Consider the following 24,912-nt stretch of genomic DNA (forward strand, 5'->3'; position numbering starts at 1 on the left):
CTCTTTGCCGTACCTCAATATTGCGCTTAACATGAATAACATATTCTCTTACTGACTCTTACTCAAACTCACTCCAGATGTTCCTCCCATTTTTACCCATTCCTGTGGCTGATGCAGAAGCACTTCCGCATCAACCCTTAGCCCCTGTTTGGAAAAGACAAGATTGAACAGGGAAGAGTTAACCCTTCCTAATGACTTACCTCTCCAAAGGCTTCCTTCTCGGTTATTGCAATGGAGTGGCTGACATCCACAAACAGGAAACCTCCACTAGGTAACAGGAATTGTTTTCCTTGTAATATGGTGGTTTTGATGAGGTTCCGACCTCTCCCTCAATTGCCTATCCAGCAAATGGAAAAGGTCATTAGACATAGAGATAATGCCAGATGTAATTTGTGCACTGTAGTTGTGCATGTGAGCCAAACACAAGCCCTCTAGTGCATATGATCCTGGAAGAGAGCTGCCACTGGAAAGCAGAGTCTCTCCACTTTGCAGGGTGGCCTTCTCTAAAGGATTCCTGCTCAGGCATTGGACCTGGGTTTGTGACCCCATGGCAGAAATTATTCAGCTAGATTACCTGGGTTTTATGAAATGTCTCCCCTACCTCTTGAAGACTGATCAAACACTACCCTCTCTGATCCACCACCCGCACAGGGTGATAAAAAGGCCTTTTTAAGCACAAGGAATTTTGGTCTACATAATACTGTCCAACAGGCTAAATGTGTCATAAGAAGAGACACCATTGGGAAGAGGAGAGACCACTTTTAAGTAGTGCCTCTTTATCAAGGATCCCTGCTCTGGGAATGTGGTGAGCCCATGATCCCAAGCAGGGATCCTTCCACTGCGTCACCAGGAAATTATTTTAATGGTGGGTTGTTCCCTGACATAGGGGTCTGCATAACAAGTCCTGCGAGAAATGGGAAATGAGGAGGTGACAGAACCATTGGCCCAAATGCAGGCCACAGGTTGTGCGTACAACAGCATTATCAGTGAGAGGAAACCCAACTGCACTCCAAGCTTGTGCAGGATGGCACACAGGAAGGGCCACTCCAGGCAGCCAAACACCTTCTGCAGTAGGTACGCTCAGGGAAACTCTGTTCAACACTGAGAACATGGCCCTTAAATTTAGCAAGGAATAGCGATGAGGGACAAAGCCTGACTTCACAAGAGAGATTATTTGTTCCAGCAACAGAGACAGTTGATTAGCCAGGGCCTTGGAGAGTACTTTGTTGTCAAAATTTTATAACAACAACGGACCGTAGAAGGCACAGCTCCATGTATAGGTTTTATAAAAGACCCCAGTCAGCCCATCAAGGCCAGGGGCCTTGCATCCATCTAGGGAGTCAATATCCTGTACCATCTCTTCACTCGATAAAGGTTTGCTGAGGAACTGTCTCTGACCGTCTGTGATCCACACATCACAATTTCTGAGAGGTAGTCCACAAATTTGGTGGCATCTTAGGATATGGGGGAAGTTTACAAATTAGTATAGTAGTTAAGAAGTTCTCTCAGAATACCACTGTTCTCTGTCACCCGCGTACCAACTTGGACGAGAAGCTCAGGTATGTAAATATTGTCCCTGGGAGGTCAGAGAAGCACACTAGTGTGCGGCCCAGGCAGTCTCCCTCCCTATAATACCTAGCCCTGGCATATTTCCTCAGGTAGGAGACTTCGCATTCAGCTAATTCTCAGAATTCTTCAAGTAGCGCTGCTCATCGGTGAAGCTGGGGGCCATAGCATTTCTGAAAGTCAGTATGATCTATATGAGCCAATTCGGCCGCCGCTCGGTCCATGCCAGCATGCAGTTCTTGCAATAACCCTACATCCATGGAAATGCAGACCCCCCTCTCTTATAAGCTTTAAATGCATCCCGTCAGGGTGTGAGTGTATGGTATGTAAGAGATGGTGTTTGGGAGCGTGTCCTTCCTATGGAGTTAATTGTTAGACAATGACAAAAAAAAATCAAGACAAAAAAATGCTGCACCTTCCCACACTGAACCCCAATCCACCCAGTGAATCCCAGTTCAAACAACTGAATCCCAACATAATTGCCACAACATCATAAACATCAACTCCATCCGACTCCAGGTTGGTTTAAACCTTTGGGGATCAGCAATGCTGCGGCAAACAAGCTGCAGAGAATTATGAATCTTGCTTGTTGGGGTAAAGAAGTGGGTCTCACGTTGCCTTAGGTCCGTACAACACAGTTAAGGGGGAATGGACAAGCAAGTGTGTGATGGCACAAGGCAGACAGCACCATCAGTCCAGAGGGGAAAGCTCTGAGCTTGCAGAGGCATACATATCTGGAGGACAACGTTCAGGTGCGGTATATCACAGAGGGGAACTGCTTTTTAGTGTACTGTTCACAAAAAGCTACTTCATCTGCCGGTGCACTGAACAATCAAGCCTTCCCATTTAGGTCAATCCAGAGACGGCGAGATATAGCATGCCGCATTTCAGTCCCATTTTTTGAAGCATAGCCTTGGCGTCTGCAAATCTGAGTCTTGCCTCCTGACCCATCATTGTAAAATCTGACAAAAATTGAGGGTTGCACCATAGTATTCTATTGGGCCCTTCTTGCGTGCCAGTCTAAGCGCAGTATCTCTGTCTCGGATGTTGAGTAGATGGATGATGATATGGAACGGTCGGGCTCCAGGGATAGGACGTGAGCCAAGAGACCAGTGTTCACGTTCTACTACAAAGTCGGAGGTAAAGTTCTGGAGTCCAAAGAGTTCCAAAAGTAGGCACTCTACAAATATGTCCATTTCACCAGTATCTGTGGAGTCAGCCATGTCTAGAATGCGTAGGTTGTTTTGGCGCAACCTCGCCTCCAAGTTCTCATTTTTTATGGCAACAGTTTTGAGCTCAGCTCTGTCTAGTCTCTTATGAAATGTTGTTGCGCTGTCCTCTAACCTGGATATCCACTCTACAGCACTGACCAGCCTGGTGGTCTGGCGGTCAATGTGTTCTCCTATTCAGTCAATCCTGCTTGGGACTGTGTCCAAGCAGGCATCCATGAAGCTGAATCCCGCACAGAGCTCCGTCATAATGACATCTGTCCCCGCCATCTGCCCGGCTGTGTGAAGGCCAGCTGCCATTGTACCTTCCTCAGGAGATCTCTCCAGAGGTTCAGAGTCTCGGGTTTTCTCAAAGGGCAGCTTGCATTGTTTAGGATCTCCTCTCACCATGGTTGGTTCAGTCCAGGGCACAGGTGTGCACAGGTGTGGGAGGAGACGGTTAGCCCCATGGCCTCAGAGGGACAGACTGCCCATGTGCTCTTGGTGGCCTACACAGGTAGAGGAGGATGTATAGCAGGGCCCAGGGGAGCAATCAGGAATGCAGGCAGTATGAGAGGGGCCTCTGGTCTTGAGAGGTTGAGTTAGTATGGGAGAGCTGGGTGTTCACTCTTTTGGTCCTGTTAAGTTCTGCAAGGCGGCAAGCACAGAGGGCAGACATCCACTGGGAGAAACAAGAGTGCCGTTCCTTCTATTCAGCAGACAGGTGGCAGGGAAGGTATGCCCTGTGGGCAAACGCAGGGACGGCACAGGCCACGGCTCAAAGCCAAGTGGTAACAGGCAGCTGTAGGCAGGAGGGGCATAGGCTACAGCTGCAAGCTGGGCAGGCCACAGACGTGTGCCAGGCAGCATCAGGCAGCAGCAGAAGGTGGCATCAGGTGGCAAGTTAACTAAAGTTCGCCATAAGTGCCCCCGCCGGATCCATCAATCCACAGCAAGAGATTTCCTTCATTGAGCTCAGTACCTCGTAGAATGCCAGCCCCTATTCGCCCAGTTCACCCCTAGCTTTAATCGATGTACCTCAATATTGGGGGAAAGGGAGATAGTTAAGAAATTCATCAGTTCAGGCTGGCCGGACAGTGGGGCCCAGCCACTCAGCACCACAAGCCCACCTTGACAGCTATCCCCTCAGGACCCATGAGGCACCAACAGGCCAGCGCTCCATAAATAGATCCCCACTGCCCGCACGTCAAAGCATACAGGCTCCTCAGCACATGCGTCCAGGGTGAAGAATGGAGCAGGCCACTGGCAGCAGGCACAGCTCAGTAATGCTGCACGTAGTGTGGTGCAGGGTCCACGACTTGCAGAGAGCCACCGCAGGGGACTTACCGCCAGGCCCGTCCTCAAGATAGCAAGCAGGCTGACAAGGCAAGGTTCAGTTGTCATGCAACCACTCCGGACCACGATAACGCTGCTATTGGTATGGGGAGAACTATCAAGATGGCAAGAGTAGTGCTGGCAGCCCAGTGGGGCTCAGTAGCCCAGTGCCTCAGGCTTACGTGTGGTCCCTGTCACCACAGGACCTCCAAGGTGTGCACCGGACTTCCATGCACCTTGGTCAGTCAGCAGCTTCACCAATGCTTATGGCCCTCAAAGCTCACCATTGCATGCCACTAGTTTTGAGTCGATGAAAGTCATGTGAGATGTTCTCGGATGCCTCACAAGACCCAAAACTGGGTGCAAAGAGGCCACATTTGCTGGAGCTTTATGACTAAGTGGCCATCTTGATCGCCAGTGTGGCTCCACCCCAGCTTCAGAGAATAATGAAGGAAGTCCCTGCAAGCAGCTCTCAGTCGATAATAAATGAATAAATCTAGAGTAGTGTAATCAGAACTTTTGGCCTAAAATGGGCAGGTACAGATCGCCCATTCCAGTGAACTCTATCAGTTGTAGAAGAAGGCGGATACTATGCTCATCTGTGAGGGGCACAGAGATGTTGTTTATGAGGGATATATCATCCAAGCAGAGGTAGTTTAGTTTAGCTCAGAACCTCAATCTATTCCAAGACCAGGTGGTGCAGCCTCACCTAGGCGCAAGCAACATGCTTAGGGCATAGATAGGGACAGATATAGTACAGTATTTAATGGTCAGTGAGCAATGATGTCAGCCTCAACTTCAGTATGGAGAAGAAACGGGACGGGAAGGTTGCCAAAAGTGTGCAAAATGTGCCTGAGAGCAGTAGTAGTACACTTCTAAATCAAGGTCGCATATTGCACCCTGCCCAAAATGGATTGTGAGAGTCTCCCATGGCACCCCTGGTATCTGATCAGCCCATGTAGGGCGAATCAGACTGGTCCTTAGTCCATTATAGAACTGTTGCATCAGCAGAATTGGAATGTTGGTTAAAAGTTTAAAACATTTTAGTAGGACAACCATTTTCACAACATCCAGTCTACCCACCATTGACAATGAAAGATAAGTACATGTCTTCTAACCAGGTTATGGCTCTGCCATTATTTTCTTGCCACAGTGCATTAATGTCCCTGCAAACCCATATTCCAAGGCATATCACGCGCAATATCCATTCATTTCAATAGAAGCTTTAGAGTTTATCAGGTGGTAGAGATGGGGGTATGGGGCCAGGGGTAAGATTGTGGACTTGGCCCACTTAATCGTGATCTCTGTTAACCTGTCAAATGTAATTAATTCTTTGATTACTGGGGGAGCATTTGCCTCAAGGTGTAGAGGGTGACATCATTATCACACAGTGATACAAACAGTGGTCTAGCTCTATAACTGAGTCCTTTCCTGGCATGGTGTTTTCGAAGTCTTGATGTATTTAGTTCTGATACGTTCCTCTTCAAACTGGAGGAGGAGATCTTTCAGATTACTCAGACTTGGGAGACTGTTTACTGATAGAGAAATTTACTCCAGTGATTAAAATCATGACTAAACCCCAAATGTGTAAACGGCATGAAGAAATATTTCCAAAGAGTCACTTAGCAGAGTATAGGGAAAATGCTGTTGTGCGCAGCTAGGGATCTAAGGAGTGTAGAACGGCAAATACAAGGGTATCCTGGGGATCAGGATCATATGAAAGGTGGTAAAGTCTGCATAGTAACTAGTGACAAGACTATGAATATTGTTTGTGTTTTAATATATTACCTTCTTCTGACTGTTTAGTAAAGCAGGTATTTGCCCACAGATTCTGCAGCACACATGCCAGAGCTCTGGCTGCCCTGTCTCCCTCCCCATATCTCTGAGCCGTTGTTTCCCTACTGAGATGTTGTGTCCCTCTATCTGTCACCACATTTCATTTGGCCGGTCTTTCACTGATTTCAGCAAATGATTGGTGGTCCCTGATGGAGTAGTATCTGGTCTCAAGAGTGCAAATATGTGCTTCAAGGTCATTTAGGGGCTCATTCTGAGCCCGGCGGGCGGCGGGAGCCGCCCGCCTGGAGGGAGCCGCCAAATGACCGCACCGCGGTCAAAAGACCGCGGCGGCCATTCAGACATTTCCTCTGGGCCGGCGGGCGCTCTCCAAAAGAGCGCCCGCCGGCCCAGAGGAAATGCCCCTGCAACGAGGACGCCGGCTCAGAATTGAGCCGGCGTAGTTGCAGGGGTGCGACGGGTGCAGTTTGCACCCGTCGCGTATTTCAGTGTCTGCATTGCAGACACTGAAATACACAGTGGGGCCCTCTTACGGGGGCCCCTGCAGTGCCCATGCCATTGGCATGGGCACTGCAGGGGCCCCCAGGGGCCCCGCGGCACCCCCTACCGCCATCCTGTTCCTGGCGGGTCTCACAGGATAGCGGTAGGGGGTGTCAGAATCCCCATGGCTGCGGAGCGCGCTCCGCAGCCATGGAGGATTCCCCCGAGCAGCGGGAAGTCGGCGGGAGACCGCCGACTTTCCGCTTCTGACCGCGGCTGAACCGCCGCGGTCAGAATGCTCGTGGGAGCACCGCCAGCCTGTTGACGGTGCTCCCGTGGTCGGTGGCCCTGGCGGCCACCGGCCGCCAGGGTCAGAATGACCCCCTTAGTTGTTTATATATTAGTTAAAGATTACCAGATGTTCTGATTGTTATGCCATTAATTGTGTTTGACCACTCACTTTGTGTTTCACCACTGCGCATATTAGTTGTTCAATGTTCACCAGTAGCACATTACATGTTGTATTCAGTTTAGCTGCCTATTGGCTTTAATGTGGTATTAGACATTACGGGCCAGATGTAGCAAAGTATTTGCACGTCGCAAACGGCGAAAATCGCCGTTTGCGAGGTGCAAATGCCTCTTTGCTATGCAGAAATGCATATTGCGAGTCGGTACCGACTCACAATATGCATTTCCGACTCGCAAATAGGAAGGGGTGTTCCCTTCCTATTTGCGAGTCTGAGTGGTATGCAATGCCATTTGCGACCGCGTACGCGGTCGCAAATGGCATCGCAGTTACCATCCACTTCAAGTGGATGGTAACCCACTCGCAAATTGGAAGGGGTCCCCATGGGACCCCTTCCAGTTTGTGACTGGACCCACAAACATTTTTTCAGGGCAGGGAGTGGTTCAAGGGACCACTCCCTGCCCCGAAAAAATACCGAAACTAAAGGTTTCGTTTTTTTTTTAAGTGCAGCTCGTTTTCCTGTAAGGAAAACGGGCTACACTTAAAAAAAAAAAAAAACTGCTTTATTTAAAAGCAGTCACGAACATGGAGGTCTGCTGACGACAGCAGGCCTCCATGTTTGCGAGTGCCTATACTCGCTATGGGGCCGCAATTTGCGACCCACCTCATGAATATTCATGAGGTGGGTTATTGCGACCCCATAGCGCGTTGCAGTCGGTGTCTGAGACACCGTACTGCATACCAATTTGCGAGGTGCAAAGTGCGAGTCGCATGGACTCGCACTTTGCACCTCGCAAATTTTAAATTTGCTACATCTGGCCCTACATTCTGTATTCAGTTTAGCTGCCTGTGGGCTTTATCGTGGAGTTCGACATTGCAGTTGAGACATTGCAGATGAGCTGTGTTTTTGCACATGGTAGACCAAGCTGTGTTTTTCGTATTTTGTTCTCACTGAGCCCTAGCGTAATAAGAGATCGTATATTTTGGTGTTTTCCTCTCGACCCAGCCTTGGGAAGGAGCAAGGTTTGAAGACTTGTCCACTCTCCAACGCTTGTTCATTTCCAACTACAGTAGCCAGCATGTTTTGACTATTAGAGGAAAGGACCTGTTAGCGGGCTTTTTCATTATAAAACGGTGTCCCTGGGCAGCAGCAGGGGGAATTTTCCAAGACTTCAGTCAGGAGCGGACGTCAGCTGCTTGACCTCCCGTTTGGGTGGAAAATCTCTTTCTCGCAGTTGAACAGGAGTCATCAACTTGCAGGCATGAGAAAGATGACGAGCAGTGATAGGCCCTATGGTGATGAATTTGGACTTTTATTCTTTGCTTTGAAGTTATGCTATAATATAATCACATATATTTGCTGTGTACATTGCAATTGAGAAGCACTTTGATATATTTTCCTTTCATTGCTGTGACTACTTTTAAACGTGTGCTTCCAACCAACTAATCTCGTCTTGCAGGAACCTTGTGGTGAAGTAATAATAATAAATGTCTTCTTTAAACTAAGAAGTCCATTCCAGAGAAGTTTTGTCAGCTCGGTCAAAAGATAAGTGGAAGCAAAACATTTTGGCGTGAGTCGTCAGTCTGGGAGTCGAATTGGAGATTGGAGGTGCACGATTTAAAAGTGTAATTGTTTTTGTTGTTTAGAGAATTAAAGAAGTATGGCAGACCATGTTTGAAAATGCATGTGAAGTTAAACTGCCCTATGGTGCTGTGAGAAACATGTTTTCTTGTTTATCAGGACTTTCTAAGTCTTGGGATGAGTGCTTGGATAAAGCAAAAGTGTTTTCATACTTAGAAAATTTGCTTTTTGAAAGAAATGATGTTCCTTTTGTTCTTGACAGAAGAGTTTGGATATTTTTGTCTGCTTACAGAAAAATGCATGAGAGACGTAGGGAGTTATAACATGAAAATAGAAATTTATGTGAGCAAATTAGCCAGAACAAATTATTGCAAGATAAAACTGAAATCTATAAAGCTGTTGCAGGAAAATCTGGCTTTTCACATTCCAGTAATGAGGAGGTTAAAAAAGGTGGGGGCCAGTGTGATTCTCATGAGCAGAGCGTAGATCTCCGTGCGCAGAGCAGCCCACAGTTTTTGGCAGGAATTGAAGTGCATTCCTTAAAAGATTACACTGAGCACGAAGTTGACAATGTTATATTCAGAACGCTTTTGCAAAGTACGATGTGTAAAATTAATTCAGAGAAGGCAGAGGTACTGTCGAAAAATATGCAGTTTCTGGGAATTCAGTGGAATCCAGAAAATAGACAGATGTCGTCACAGGTAAAACAAAAGGTTTTAGAGTTTCTTACTATTTGCACTAAGCAAGAGACACCGAGTTTCACAAGCTTGTTTGATTTTTGGAGACAGTATAGCCCTCATCTGAGTAAAATCTTACCACTTTGGTACAAAGTAACTAGGAAAAAACATGAGCTTAAATGGAGTGAGAAGCAGCTGCCTGCTTTTGATTTGGCAAATGAAATAATCCAACAGACTTTAGATTTGTGCACAGTGCAAGAGGGAAACACTGATTTACATGTAAACCGGGAACAACTTGCTACCTTGAGTATGTAGCACAAACAGGGGAGGACAAGGGTGCCCCTGGACCTTTGGATTAGAAAACTATCTGACTTTGTGGAGCGCTGTACTCCTTTTGAAAAACAGTTTTTGACTTGTTATTGGGCTCTAGTGAATACTGAGCAAATGACATTAAATGATAATGTAATTCTGAAACCTGAAATATCAATCATGCAGTAGGTGATGAGTTCACCTAAATCTCACAGTATAGGACAGGCACAAGAGGCTAGTATCATACAAAACAGGGCTCGAGAGGGTGCAAGGAGCACCACGGGTAAAAGAGTCACCAGTGAAATTGAGTGCACTATAGGAGGCTGGACTGGCTTGTAGTGAGTACCAAGGGGTACTTGCACCTTGCACCAGGCCCAGTTATCCCTTATTAGTGTATAGGGTGTCTAGCAGCTTAGGCTGATTAGTAATGGTAGCTTAGCAGAGCAGCTTAGGCTGAACTAGGAGACGTGTGAAGCTACTACAGTACCACTTAGTGTCATATGCACAATATCATAAGAAAACACAATACACAGTTATACTAAAAATAAAGGTACTTTATTTTTATGACAATATGCCAAAGTATCTTAGAGTGTACCCTCAGTGAGAGGATAGGAAATATACACAAGATATATATACACAATAGCAAAAATATGCAGTATAGTCTTAGAAAACAGTGCACACAATGTATAATTACAATAGGATGCAATGGGGACACATAGGGATAGGGGCAACACAAACCATATACTCCAAAAGTGGAATGCGAACCACGAATGGACCCTAAACCTATGTGACCTTGTAGAGGGTCGCTGGGACTATTAGAAAATAGTGAGAGTTAGAAAAATAACCCTCCCGAAGACCCTGAAAAGTGAGTGCAAAGTGCACTAAAGTTCCCCTAAGGACAAAGAAGTCGTGTTAGAGGAATAATGCAGGAAAGACACAAACCAACAATGCAACAACGATGGATTTCCAATCTAGGGTACCTGTGGAACAAGGGGACCAAGTCCAAAAGTCACAAGCAAGTCGGAGATGGGCATATGCCCAGGAAGTGCCAGCTGTGGATGCAAAGAAGCTTCTACTGGACAGAAGAAGCTGAGGTTTCTGCAGGAACAAGCCTTGCTAGTTGCAAATCGTGCAGTTAATGTTTTTGGACGCTGCTGTGGCCCAGGAGGGACCAGGAGGTCGCAAATTGAACCAGGAGGTAGAGGGGACGTCGAGCAAGACAAGGAGCCCTCTTAGCAGCAGGTAGCACCCAGAGAAGTGCCAGAAACAGGCACTACGAGGATGCGTGAAACGGTGCTCACCCGAAGTTACACAAAGGAGTCCCACGTCGCCGGAGAACAATTTAGGAGGTCGTGCAATGCAGGTTAGAGTGCCGTGGACCCAGGCTGGACTGTGCACAAAGGATGTCCGCCGGAAGTGCACGGAGGCCGGAGTAGCTGCAAAAGTCGCGGTTCCCAGCAATGCAGTCTAGCGAGGTGAGGCAAGGACTTACCTCCGCCAAACTTGGACTGAAGAGTCACTGGACTGTGGGGGTCACTTGGACAGAGTTGCTGGATTCGAGGGACCTCGCTCGTCGTGCTGAGAGGAGACCAAAGGGACCGGTAATGCAGGTTTTTGGTGCCTGCGGTTGCAGGGGGAAGATTCCGTCGACCCACGGGAGATTTCTTCGGAGCTTCTAGTGCAGAGAGGAGGCAGACTACCCCCACAGCATGCACCACTAGGAAAACAGTCGAGAAGGCGGCAGGATCAGCGTTACAGAGTTGCAGTAGTCGTCTTTGCTACTATGTTGCAGGTTTGCAGGCTTCCAGCGCGGTCAGCAGTCGATTCCTTGGCAGAAGGTGAAGAGAGAAATGCAGAGGAACTCGGATGAGCTCTTGCATTCGTTATCTAAAGTTTCCCCAGAGACAGAGACCCTAAATAGCCAGAAAAGAGGGTTTGGCTACCTAGGAGAGAGGATAGGCTAGCAACACCTGAAGGAGCCTATCACAAGGAGTCTCTGACGTCACCTGGTGGCACTGGCCACTCAGAGCAGTCCAGTGTGCCAGCAGCACCTCTGTTTCCAAGATGGCAGAGGTCTGGAGCACATTGGAGGAGCTCTGGACTCCTCCCAGGGGAGGTGCAGGTCAGGGGAGTGGTCACTCCCCTTTCCTTTGTCCAGTTTCGCGCCAGAGCAGGGCTAAGGGGTCCCCTGAACCGGTGTAGACTGGCTTATGCAGAATTGGGCACATCTGTGCCCAAGAAAGCATTTCCAGAGGCTGGGGGAGGCTACTCCTCCCCTGCCTTCACACCATTTTCCAAAGGGAGAGGGTTTAACACCCTCTCTCAGAGGAAGTCCTTTGTTCTGCCATCCTGGGCCAGGCCTGGCTGGACCCCAGGAGGGCAGATGCCTGTCTGAGGGGTTGGCAGCAGCAGCAGCTGCAGTGAAACCCCAGGAAGGACAGTTTGGCAGTACCAGGGTCTGTGCTACAGACCACTGGGATCATGGGATTGTGCCAACTATGCCAGGATGGCATAGAGGGGGCAATTCCATGATCATAGACATGTTACATGGCCATATTCGGAGTTACCATGGTGAAGCTACACATAGGTAGTGACCGATATGTAGTGCACGCGTGTAATGGTGTCCCCGCACTCACAAAGTCCGGGGAATTGGCCCTGAACAATGTGGGGGCACCTTGGCTAGTGCCAGGGTGCCCTCACACTAAGTAACTTTGCACCTAACCTTTACCAGGTAAAGGTTAGACATATAGGTGACTTATAAGTTACTTAAGTGCAGTGTAAAATGGCTGTGAAATAACGTGGACGTTATTTCACTCAGGCTGCAGTGGCAGGCCTGTGTAAGAATTGTCAGAGCTCCCTATGGGTGGCAAAAGAAATGCTGCAGCCCATAGGGATCTCCTGGAACCCCAATACCCTGGGTACCTCAGTACCATATACTAGGGAATTATAAGGGTGTTCCAGTAAGCCAATGTAAATTGGTAAAATTGGTCACTAGCCTGTTAGTGACAATTTGGAAAGAAATGAGAGAGCATAACCACTGAGGTTCTGATTAGCAGAGCCTCAGTGAGACAGTTAGTCACTACACAGGTAACACATTCAGGCACACTTATGAGCACAGGGTGAACAGGGTCCCAGTGACACATACAACTAAAACAACATATATACAGTGAAAAATGGGGGTAACATGCTAGGCAAGATGGTACTTTCCTACACAACCCCCCCCCAAACGAAGGACAATAAGACTAGCCATGACCTGATGAGTCTTCATTGTCTAAGTGGAAATATCTGGAGAGTCCATCTGCATTGGAGTGGCTACTCCCAGGTCTATGTTCCACTGTATAGTCCATTCCCTGTAGGGATATGGACCACCTCAACAATTTAGGATTTTCACCTTTCATTTGTTTTAGCCAAAGTAGAGGTTTGTGGTCTGTCTGAACAATGAAGTGAGTGCCAAACAGGTATGGCCTCAACTTCTTCAGAGCCCAGTCCACAGCAAAGGCCTCCCTCTCTATGGCAGACCAACGCTTTTCTCTAGGGGTCAACCTCCTAGTAATAAAAGCAACAGGTTGATCCTGGCCCTCAGAATGAAGTTGTGATAGCACTGCCCCTACTCCTAATTCAGATGCATCAGTTTGGACATAGAATTGTTTAGAGTAACAAGGGCTTTTCAGGACAGGTGCAGAGCACATGGCCTGCTTCAGCTCCTCAAAAGCTTTCTGACAGTTTGCTGTCCATAATACCTTTTTAGGCATTTTCTTGGATGTGAGGTCATTAAGAGGGGCTGCAATGGAGCCATAGTTCTTAATGAACCTCCTGTAATACCCAGTGAGGCCTAGGAAGGCTCTCACCTGAGTCTGAGTGGTAGGGGGAACTCAATCAATAATTGTTTGGATTTTCCCCTGAAGTGGTGCAATCTGTTCCCCACCAACAAGGTGTCCCAGATAAACCACCTTACCCTGCCCTATCTGGCACTTTGAAGCCTTGATAGTGAGGCCTGCTTTTTGCAGGGCCTCCAAAACTTTCCATAGGTGGACCAGGTGATCATCCCAGCTGGAGCTAAAGACAGCTATATCGTCCAAATATGCTGCACTGAAAGCCTCCAGCCCTTGCAGGACTGTGTTCACCAACCTTTGAAAAGTGGCAGGTGCATTTTTCAAACCAAAAGGCATTACTGTAAATTGGTAATGGCCTCCAATGGTTGAAAATGCAGTTTTAGGTTTAGCATCTTCTGACAATTTGATCTGCCAATACCCTGCAGTCAAATCAAAAGTGCTTAGATACTTGGCAGATGCCAGTGTATCTATGAGCTCATCTGCCCTGGGTATAGGGTGAGCATCAGTTTTGGTTACCAGGTTGAGACCTCTATAGTCTACACAAAACCGCATTTCCTTCTTTCCATCTTTGGAATGGGGTTTTGGTACAAGTACTACAGGAGAAGCCCATGGACTTTCAGAGTGCTCAACCACTCCCAGTTCTAACATTTTCTGCACCTCTTGCTTTATGCAGTCTCTGACATGGTCAGGCTGCCTATAGATCTTACTTTTGACAGGTAAACTGTCTCCAGTTTCTATAGTGTGCTCACACCAAGAAGTGGTACCTGGCACAGTAGAGAAGAGTTCAGAAAACTGACCCAGGAGATTTATGCAATGGTCTTTCTGCTCAGCAGTAAGACAATCGGCCAAAACTACACCTTCCACAAGAGCATCTTGTTCTGTGGAAGAGAAGAGATCAGGTAGAGGATCACTGTCTTCTTCCTGTCCCTCATCAGTTGCCATGAGCAGGGTGAGATCAGCCCTGTCATAGTAGGGTTTCAGGCAGTTTACATGGAGTACCCTAAGGGGACTCCTTGCAGTGCCTAAGTCAACTAAATAGGTGACTTCACCCTTTTTCTCAACAATTGTGTGGGGACCACTCCATTTATCTTGGAGTGCTCTTGGGGCCACAGGCTCCAAGACCCACACTTTCTGCCCTGGTTGGTACTGAACCAAAACAGCCTTCTGATCATGCCATTGCTTCTGAAGCTCTTGGCTGGCCTGAAGGTTTTTGCTGGCCTTTTTCATGTACTCAGCCATCCTTGATCTGAGGCCAAGTACATAATCCAAAATATCCTGCTTAGGAGCTTTTAAAGGTTGTTCCCAACCCTCCTTTACAAGTGTGAGTGGACCCCTAACAGGGTGTCCAAAAAGAAGTTCAAAGGGGCTGAAGCCCACTCCTTTCTGGGGTACCTCCCTGTAGGCAAAAAAGAGGCATGGTAGAAGGATATCCCATCTCCTGCGGAGTTTTTCAGGGAGACCCATAATCATGCCTTTGAGAGTTTTATTAAATCTCTCCACCAGTCCATTTGTTTGTGGATGATAGGGTGTTGTGAACTTGTAAGTTACACCACACTCCTTCCACATGGCCTTTAAGTATGCAGACATGAAATTGCTTCCTCTGTCTGATACTACTTCCTTTGGGAAACCCACCCTGGAAAATATTCCCAGGAGGGCCTTTGCCACTGCAGGTGCTGTAGTGGTCCTTAAATGAATAGCTTCAGGATATCTTGTGGCATGGTCCACTACCACCAAGATAAACCTATTGCCTGAAGCAGTAGGAGGGTCAAGGGGGCCAACTATGTCAACCCCTACCCTCTCAAAGGGAACCCCAACCACAGGCAGTGGAATAAGGGGTGCCTTTGGAGTGCCACCTGTCTTGCCACTGGCTTGACAGGTTTCACAGGACTTACAAAAATCTTTTGTGTCCTCAGACATCCTAGGTCAATGAAACAAGGGGACAAGTCTGTCCCAAGTTTTCATTTGTCCCAGGTGTCCAGCTAGGGGAATGTCGTGGGCTAGAGTTAGGAGGAACTTTCTGTACTCCTGAGGAATCACTAATCTCCTGGCAGCTCCAGGTTTAGGATCCCTATGCTCAGTGTACAAGAGGTTGTCCTCCCAGTAAACTCTGTGAGAGTCACTGACATCCCCATTAGCCTGTTTGACAGCTTGCTGTCTTAGACCCTCTAATGTGGGACAGGTTTGCTGTGCCACACTCAGATCCTCCCTGGCAGGCCCCCCTTCACCCAAAAGCTCAGCAGTGTCTGCTTCAAGCTCCTCTGGTGTAGGTTCTGCACAGGGAGGGAATTCTTCTTCCTCAGAAGTTGAATCCACTGTAGAGGGAGGGATAGTAGGAAGTGGTTTGCTTCTACTAGCCCTAGCTTTAGGGAGCACTTGGTCCATTGTTCCAGGATCCAAGCTTCCCTGTCCTTTTTGCTTTTTGGCCTGAGCCCTTGTCAAAGCAAAAATATGCCCTGGGATGCCCAGCATTGCTGCATGGGCCTCCAACTCCACATCTGACCAAGCTGATGTCTCCAAATCATTTCCTAGTAGACAGTCTACAGGTAAATCTGTGGCTACCACAACTTTCTTTGGACCAGTAACCCCCCCCAGTTGAGATTTACAACAGCCATGGGGTGGCTAAGTGTGTTGTTGTGAGCATCGGTTACTTGGTACTGGTGACCAAGTAGGTGTTGTTCAGGGTGGACCAGTTTCTCTATGACCATAGTCACACTGGCTCCAGTGTCCCTGTAGGCCTGAACCTCAACACCATTTATTAGGGGTAGCTGCTTGTACTTATCCATATTAAGGGGACATGCAACTAAGGTGGCTAAATCAATAGCCTCCTCAGAGACTAACACAGCCTCTGTGGCCTCCCTAACAAGGCCAACCCCAACTAAGTTACCAATAGTGAGCCCAGCTACTCCCTTGGATTGGCTATTAGTAGGTTTGCTCCCACCACCACTGCTATTAGTAGGGACACTAGGTGTAGCAGTAGGGGTTGTAGTGGTAGGAGGCTTGGTGCTTTCTTTGGACAACTGGGATCTGTTGTCCAATGGCCTTTTACTTTACATAAATAGCACCATGGTTTCTTTTCTTTGTTTTGATTAAAGGAGGATTTGGACCCACCACCCCCACCAGAGTGTTTTTGTGGGCCTGATGAAGACTCATTTTTAGATTTGTCCCCACCCTTGTCAGAAGACTTACCATCCTTCTTTTTGTTGCCATCTTTGTCACCCCCTGTATGAACTTTTCTGTTCACCCTTGTTCTGACCCATTTGCAAGTTTGGACAGATCAACATTTTGGCCTGTGCCAGACATTTTTAGAGAGAGTTAAAGTGATAGAAAAAGATAAAAAAGTTTGTCAATCAATCAATAGTTTATTCGGTCCAAATTTGGACCATTTGAAAAGTAAAAAGTAATATATATAAAAAGGACATTGACAATTAATACAGGAAAAAAGTTCATAAAATTACATAAAAGGTTTCCAAAATAGTTAAGACAAGACTCACAAAATAGTCTCTGGATCCTACCCTATGCAAGACGCTAAATGCTAAAATGATACTGATCAGTTGTTAAAAGCATAAAAAGCATTTTAAAACGGGTTTATACAATAAAAATAAGACCTAAAAACTACATACAATAGCTCCTGTTAGCAAAAGTTGAAAAATCAACCAGTGGAAAATGATGCCCTAAGTTAATCAGTTCTATTGAATGAGTTGATCAAGTAGATTGCATCTTACCATTTGTAAACAGGGTGCTAGTTCGCTAACTTCTAGACTGTACTTCAACCGGTGGATTAAGATCTGTAGTGATCCTACTGCGGATTTTCCATGCTGCTGCCAAATATTTAGAAACAGAACTCACTATCAGCATGGAAGTATCATATTTACGTATTCTATATGCACTGTTACGATTTTGTATTGACAGTGTTTTACACAGAGGGGTAATCCACTTCCCTCGGGGGCATTTGTACAAAGGACGGAAAAATAGGACATGCTCAGAAGTTTCCTTGCATAGATGGCAGTTTGTGCATTTGTCAGATAAGGAACTATTGGTCGACCAACAGGCCGTGAAGCTGTTGACTGCCAATGTTCCATATCTGAACTGAAGTAATAGAGAACGAGCACGGGCTGGTATAGGGAGATCCAGGAAGCTTTCAGGCAGAGGTTCGTGCTTAACCAGCAGGAACTCTGCTGTCAGCCGACCTAACCCATTTGAGCCGAGAGATTCCTCATGGATCTTTTCCCAATAACGGTCTTTGATCAAGCGTTTAGCGTTACCAGGAATCATCTCGGGATTCTCCCAATAATGGGATAGATTCAGTTTAACCCAAGCTGCTTTCATCTCCCTTAGCCAACGTACTTTTTCCCATCCATAGCAAGGTGGCAATAATTCTTTAACTGCTAACCTGAAAGGTTCGAGTTCATCCGTTTTCCATAGTCTGACCCAGTACAGAAGTGGTCTTAAGTATGCTGTGTCTTTAATACTATTTAGACCCAGGTCCAGTCTTAGGGGGAGCATCGGCGTACCCTTCCCTAGTCTAGATATGTGTCTAAGGAAATTATTTTCTTTAACTTGAAGAGTATCCATTTGTCTGTGAGATCCCCAAAAATCCGCTCCATATAGGGCCGCGGCGCGGATTTGGACTTTTTATATTTCAGAGATGAGGGTCAGAGGGGGACTTGTTGCAGTGCTAGCTTTGCGTCCTATCACTCCACATCTTTGGCTGATTGTTAGTGCCCCTTTCCTTATAGCTGCATCCCAGCTGCCCTTATCGGATAGTCTGATGCCTAAATAATCGTATTCAATTACCCTCTCCAGAGGAATTGAATTTATCTTTATGTTTGCTCTGAGCTTCTTGTTCGGGGGACTATATATCATGAGTTTAGTTTTCTTGAGATTTATGTCTAACCCGTAATCTCTGCAGAATACACCGAACTGATTAACCAGATTCTGGATTCCCATGGATGATTTGGACAGGAGGATAGTGTCATCTGCATAAAGTAAGCATGGGACCTTGGTCCCGGCCAGCTTTGGGGAATCATTAGTGCAATTTGCTAAATACTTAATACAATTATTAATATATAGAAGGAAAAGAGTTGGGGCCAAAACGCACTCCTGTCTGACTCCCCTCTCAATAGCGACTGGTTCTGTTAGGTCACCATTCTTGCCGCTCCTAATTTGAGCATAAGTATTCTCATGTAGTCGGGTGATGAGTTTCAAAAGGCCATGTGGGACACCCATATTGGCTAGTGTCAGCCATAGCTGGTTTCTTGGGACCAAGTCAAACGCAGCTCTAAGATCAATAAAAACTACAAAAAGATTGCCACCTCCTACTTCCACAGTCTTCCATTTTATTGTTAGGAATCTTAGCACCTGATCTATGGTACTAACTGCTGGCCTAAACCCTGCTTGCAAATCAGAAATAGCATTGGTTTCCAGAATCCATTCTTCTAGACGGGACAAAATTTGCTTTGCAAAAAGTTTTTGGAAGTTGTCGATTAAGGAGATTGGGCGGTAGTTAACAGGATTAGAGGGGTTACCTTTCTTAAAGATGGGAACTATCTCTGCTCCCATCCAGGAGCTCGGGACAGGTGCTCCTGCATTTACCGCATTGGAAATAAGGTTCAGATATGGGGCCCATATATCTGGGTTTGTCTTGTATAAGTCACCAGGTATTTTATCAAGGCCGGGGGCCTTCCCCCATTTCAATGAAGCAATCGCAGCTTTAGTTTCTGCCAACGTAAATTCTATTTTGGGGGTCTCAGTAATCATGATATGGGTCAATTCCCTAGGAGTAACACCAGTGATCCCAGAAAATAATAGGGAAAAATTATCTGTCCACTCTGCAGGGAGTATTGAGGTACCAGGCGAACGATTAGGTTCTTTGTTGGCATCAGCCACCAATTTCCAAAATTTCGAGGTGTCATTTGTTTTAGCGGACTGCAGGAGGGAAACCCATCTAGATTCATCCCATGTCCTGCGGGCTCTGCCTTGTTCCTGTTTATAATCTTTCCTGGCTTCCCTTATATGGTCTGACTGGCCTCCTCTTAAAGCTCTCAGCAGTTTGTGCTGTGCTTCCCTGCATGCGGCGTTAAACCACCTTGCATTGCACTTCTCTTTAACTTCTTTTACAGACTCTTTGGTAAAAAAGATTTTTTAGAGAATTAAAGAAACGTGTGTGGGCTGCTATAAGCCCACCACTATCTTCTAGAGGCTGAGATATACAATCCATGTGATCAGCCAGCTGCCTGTACGCAGATGCCAAGGTGGCTGTATCGGTGTTCAGGGATTCCCATCTAACATTTCGTCTATTATTGGTCAGTGCGAGCTGTTGTTCGTGGGTCTTGGAACAGGAAACTTCAAGTAGGGGTAATAGGTTCCTAAGAGATAAAATCAATGGTTCATGGTCACTTTCCTCATGTTCTACAATATTCATGTCAGCCATATAGCCCCACAGGCGGACATCAAGCAAAATATAGTCTATCTGGCTCTTCTGTGCCCCGCGTCTAAATGTGTGGTGAAGATTAGGGTCCGAGCGGGAGCGACCATTGCAAGCCCGCAGTCCATGTGCCAATGTAATGTCCACAACCTGGTGTGTTAATCTATTTATTTTTGGTCTTTTGCTTGATACCAATTGAGGTATACCCCAGTAAGCATCTTCATCTTTGTATAATTCCTGGGCCAGCAAGTAGGGTTCAAAAGTGGTATTGAAATCTCCAGCAATAAGAATAAAGTGGGAAGGTGATTTACAAGAAAGAAAGCTGTCCAAAATAGTCAGTGTGTCGGACTCGTATTTGCTACCCAGGCTCCTATTATAAATATTGATTATTAAGAGTGGTTTCTCGCTAAGGGATGGCATTGATAAGCCCATTAAATCAGGGCAGCCCAAGTCAATTGTTTCAATCCAACATTTAAAGGAGCAGCTGAGCCATATAAGCAGGCCACCTGAGGGTCTCCCTGAATTCACCTTAGTTGCTGGGACCCAATAACTTTTATAACCAATTCTGTATTTGGGCTCCAATGTCCATGTTTCTTGGAAAAGACATATTTTGTGTTCGTCTATGAATTTGCCCCATTCAGGGTTGTTCATTTTATTCTCCAACCCTGCAATATTCCAGCTAAGGATGGTATCTAGGCCATCTATTTTGTCATGGGGAGCTTCGGCCACAGGGTTCTCTCTTGCCAATGGGGTACCTTGGAGAAGTTTTATACCCTTTTCAATCGTAACTATGCCAGTCAGGTTTGGGTTTCCCACTACTGTATTGCCCAATGTATTTCTTTACAGAGGGCACCCTAACAGCTTGGCTAACAGAAACATCAGTACCACTGTGGTGTGAATAAATGCTTTTGCTATGATGTGAGACAACACTATTTGTATGGTGTGGCTCTTCATCATTACCAACTATGCTAGACTGTCTAGTAATGGGCAGGCTAGGAAGTTTCTTTCCTGAATCTTTTCCTGGGGGAGTCCCTGGATCAGATTGGGAACCATTAGCTACTTTTTCAGCAGATGGGGCACTTCTAGCCTTATCCTGTTCTCTAAGCATGTTAAGTAACAATTCCAAGGAAGGATTCTTCCCTACACTCAAACCTCTCTCTATGCAGAGACTCCTTGCTCCTTTCCAGCTAAGGTGATCATATGCAAGTTTGGACAGATCAACATTTTGGCCTGTGCCAGACATTTTTAGAGAGAGTTAAAGTGATAGAAAAAGATAAAAAAGTTTGTCAGAGCTTTTAGAAAGACAGAGAAAAAAACTTTTAAAACTTTTTAGAACTTTTTAGAAAGTTTAGAAGTACTTTTCAGCACTTAGAAAAGAGTGAAAAGAGAAAATGCAAAACTTTTTGGCTATGTGTATATACACTGACTTTGTTTTGTATATTTTTCTCTTATGAAAAGTACAATGACAAGAGTGGTAAGTAGTCTCAAAGCACTTATCCCACCGCTGCACAACCAATGTAGGAGGCTGGACTGGCTTGTAGTGAGTACCAAGGGGTACTTGCACCTTGCACCAGGCCCCGTTATCCCTTATTAGTGTATAGGGTGTCTAGCAGCTTAGGCTGATAGGTAATGGTAGCTTAGCAGAGCAGCTTAGGCTGAACTAGGAGACGTGTGAAGCTACTACAGTACCACTTAGTGTCATATGCACAATATCATAAGAAAACACAATACACAGTTATACTAAAAATAAAGTTACTTTATTTTTATGACAATATGCCAAAGTATCTTAGAGTGTACCCTCAGTGAGAGGATAGGAAATATACACAAGATATATATACACAATAGCAAAAATATGCAGTATAGTCTTAGAAAACAGTGCACACAATGTATAGTTACAATAGGATGCAATGGGGACACATAGGGATAGGGGCAACACAAACCATATACTCCAAAAGTGGAATGCGAACCACGAATAGACCCCAAACCTATGTGACCTTGTAGAGGGTCCCTGGGACTATTAGAAAATAGTGAGAGTTAGAAAAATAACCCTCCCGAAGACCCTGAAAAGTGAGTGCAAAGTGCACTAAAGTTCCCCTAAGGACAAAGAAGTCGTGTTAGAGGAATAATGCAGGAAAGACACAAACCAACAATGCAACAACGATGGATTTCCAATCTAGGGTACCTGTGGAACAAGGGGACCAAGTCCAAAAGTCACAAGCAAGTCGGAGATGGGCATATGCCCAGGAAATGCCAGCTGTGGATGCAAAGAAGCTTCTACTGGACAGAAAAAGCTGAGGTTTCTGCAGAAACAAAAAGGGCTGGAGACTTCCTCTTTGGTGGACGGATCCCTCTCGCTGTGGAGAGTCGTGCAGAAGTGTTTTCCCGCCGAAAGAATGCCAACAAGCCTTGCTAGCTGCAAATCGTACGGTTAGCGTTTTCGGACGCTGCTGTGGCCCAGGAGAGACCAGGAGGTCGCAAATTGGACCAGTAGGTAGAGGGGACGTCGAGCAAGACAAGGAGCCCTCTTAGCAGCAGGTAGCCCCCAGAGAAGTGCCAGAAACAGGCACTACGAGGATGCGTGAAACGGTGCTCACCCGAAGTTACACAAAGGAGTCCCACGTCGCCGGAGAACAACTTAGGAGGTCGTGCAATGCAGGTTAGAGTGCCGTGGACCCAGGCTGGACTGTGCACAAAGGATTTCCACCAGAAGTGCACGGAGGCCAGAGTAGCTGCAAAAGTCGCAGTTCCCAGCAATGCAGTCTAGCGAGGTGAGGCAAGGACTTACCTCCACCAAACTTGGACTGAAGAGTCACTGGACTGTGGGGGTCACTTGGACAGAGTTGCTGGATTCGAGGGACCTCGCTCGTCGTGCTGAGAGGAGACCCAAGGGACCGGTAATGCAGGTTTTTGGTGCCTGCGGTTGCAGGGGGAAGATTCCGTCGACCCACGGGAGATTTCTTCGGAGCTTCTAGTACAGAGAGGAGGCAGACTACCCCCACAGCATGCACCACCAGGAAAACAGTCGAGAAGGCGGCAGGATCAGCGTTACAGAGTTGCAGTAGTCGTCTTTGCTACTATGTTGCAGGTTTGCAGGCTTCCAGCGCGGTCAGCAGTCGATTCCTTGGCAGAAGGTGAAGAGAGGGATGCAGAGGAACTCGGATGAGCTCTTGCATTCGTTATCTAAAGTTTCCCCAGAGACAGAGACCCTAAATAGCCAGAAAAGAGGGTTTGGCTACCTAGGAGAGAGGATAGGCTAGCAACACCTGAAGGAGCCTATCACAAGGAGTCTCTGACGTCACCTGGTGGCACTGGCCACTCAGAGCAGTCCAGTGTGCCAGCAGCACCTCTGTTTCCAAGATGGCAGAGGTCTGGAGCACACTGGAGGAGCTCTGGACACCTCCCAGGGGAGGTGCAGGTCAGGGGAGTGGTCACTCCCCTTTCCTTTGTCCAGTTTCGCGCCAGAGCAGGGCTAAGGGGTCCCCTGAACCGGTGTAGACTGGCTTATGCAGAATTGGGTACATCTGTGCCCAAGAAAGCATTTCCAGAGGCTGGGGGAGGCTACTCCTCCCCTGCCTTCACACCATTTTTCCAAGGGAGAGGGTGTAACACCCTCTCTCAGAGGAAGTCCTTTGTTCTGCCATCCTGGGCCAGGCCTGGCTGGACCCCAGGAGGGCAGATGCCTGTCTGAGGGGTTGGCAGCAGCAGCAGCTGCAGTGAAACCCCAGGAAGGGCAGTTTGGCAGTACCAGGGTCTGTGCTACAGACCACTGGGATCATGGGATTGTGCCAACTATGCCAGGATGGCATAGAGGGGGCAATTCCATGATCATAGACATGTTACATGGCCATATTCGGAGTTACCATGGTGAAGCTACACATAGGTAGTGACCTATATGTAGTGCACGCGTGTAATGGTGTCCCCGCACTCACAAAGTCCGGGGAATTGGCCCTGAACAATGTGGGGGCACCTTGGCTAGTGCCAGAGTGCCCTCACACTAAGTAACTTTGCACCTAACCTTTACCAGGTAAAGGTTAGACATATAGGTGACTTATAAGTTACTTAAGTGCAGTGTAAAATGGCTGTGAAATAACGTGGACGTTATTTCACTCAGGCTGCAGTGGCAGGCCTGTGTAAGAATTGTCAGAGCTCCCTATGGGTGGCAAAAGAAATGCTGCAGCCCATTGGGATCTCCTGGAACCCCAATACCCTGGGTACCTCAGTACCATATACTAGGGAATTATAAGGGTGTTCCAGTAAGCCAATGTAAATTGGTAAAATTGGTCACTAGCCTGTTAGTGACAATCTGGAAAGAAATGAGAGAGCATAACCACTGAGGTTCTGATTAGCAGAGCCTCAGTGAGACAGTTAGTCACTACACAGGTAACACATTCAGGCACACTTATGAGCACTGGGGCCCTGGTGAACAGGGTCCCAGTGACACATACAACTAAAACAACATATATACAGTGAAAAATGGGGGTAACATGCTAGGCAAGATGGTACTTTCCTACATGCACCATTTGAATTCTTGTCCCCTGAGGATAGAAAGCGTGTTTGTTTGACTAATGATTCATTGAGATGCATGGATACTAAAAGACAATGGAAAGCAGTGTTATACAATCCAGTTACTGAAAAGTTGTTGTCTACCACAGGAGAAGGAAAGTAACCAATATGCAGAGTTGTACAATGTGTGTCAGACTTTAAAGCAAGAGCTGCTTTAGATGTGTCATTTTTACACTGATTCTTGGTTCATTGCCAATGGATTTGCCATTTAGTTTTCCACGTGGCTTGCACATAACTTGTTAATTAATTCAGATGTTAAAGAGAAAAGTGCAAAGGCAGAAGTGTCAACCCAGAATTCTGACTTGGTGGGGATGGCTAAGTGGGTGCACCGGAAATGTGGACACCTGGGAGAAAAAGCCACTTACAGGTGGGCAGAGATTAGAGGGATGCACATTCCCCTGGATTTGATAAAAACTTTGATTTTGCAAAGTCCTATTTGTCAGCACACACAACAGAGATCTGTCCCACAAACAGTCAAAGATCAGATGGGGAGAGGAAAGTTACCAGGACAAATATGGCAGATTGATCAGGTTTTAGGGGGAGTGATTGCTGCAGATTACCAAAGAGAAATCAAAGTTATTCTGATAACTAGAAGAGAATCTGATTTATTCATACATATTGGAGACAGAATTGCCCAACTTGTCATAAGTGCAGTGAATGGAGGTTTGGTAAGGA

This window comes from Pleurodeles waltl, chromosome 10 (genome assembly GCF_031143425.1).
Source record: "Pleurodeles waltl isolate 20211129_DDA chromosome 10, aPleWal1.hap1.20221129, whole genome shotgun sequence".
Taxonomy (NCBI): Eukaryota; Metazoa; Chordata; class Amphibia; order Caudata; family Salamandridae; genus Pleurodeles; species Pleurodeles waltl.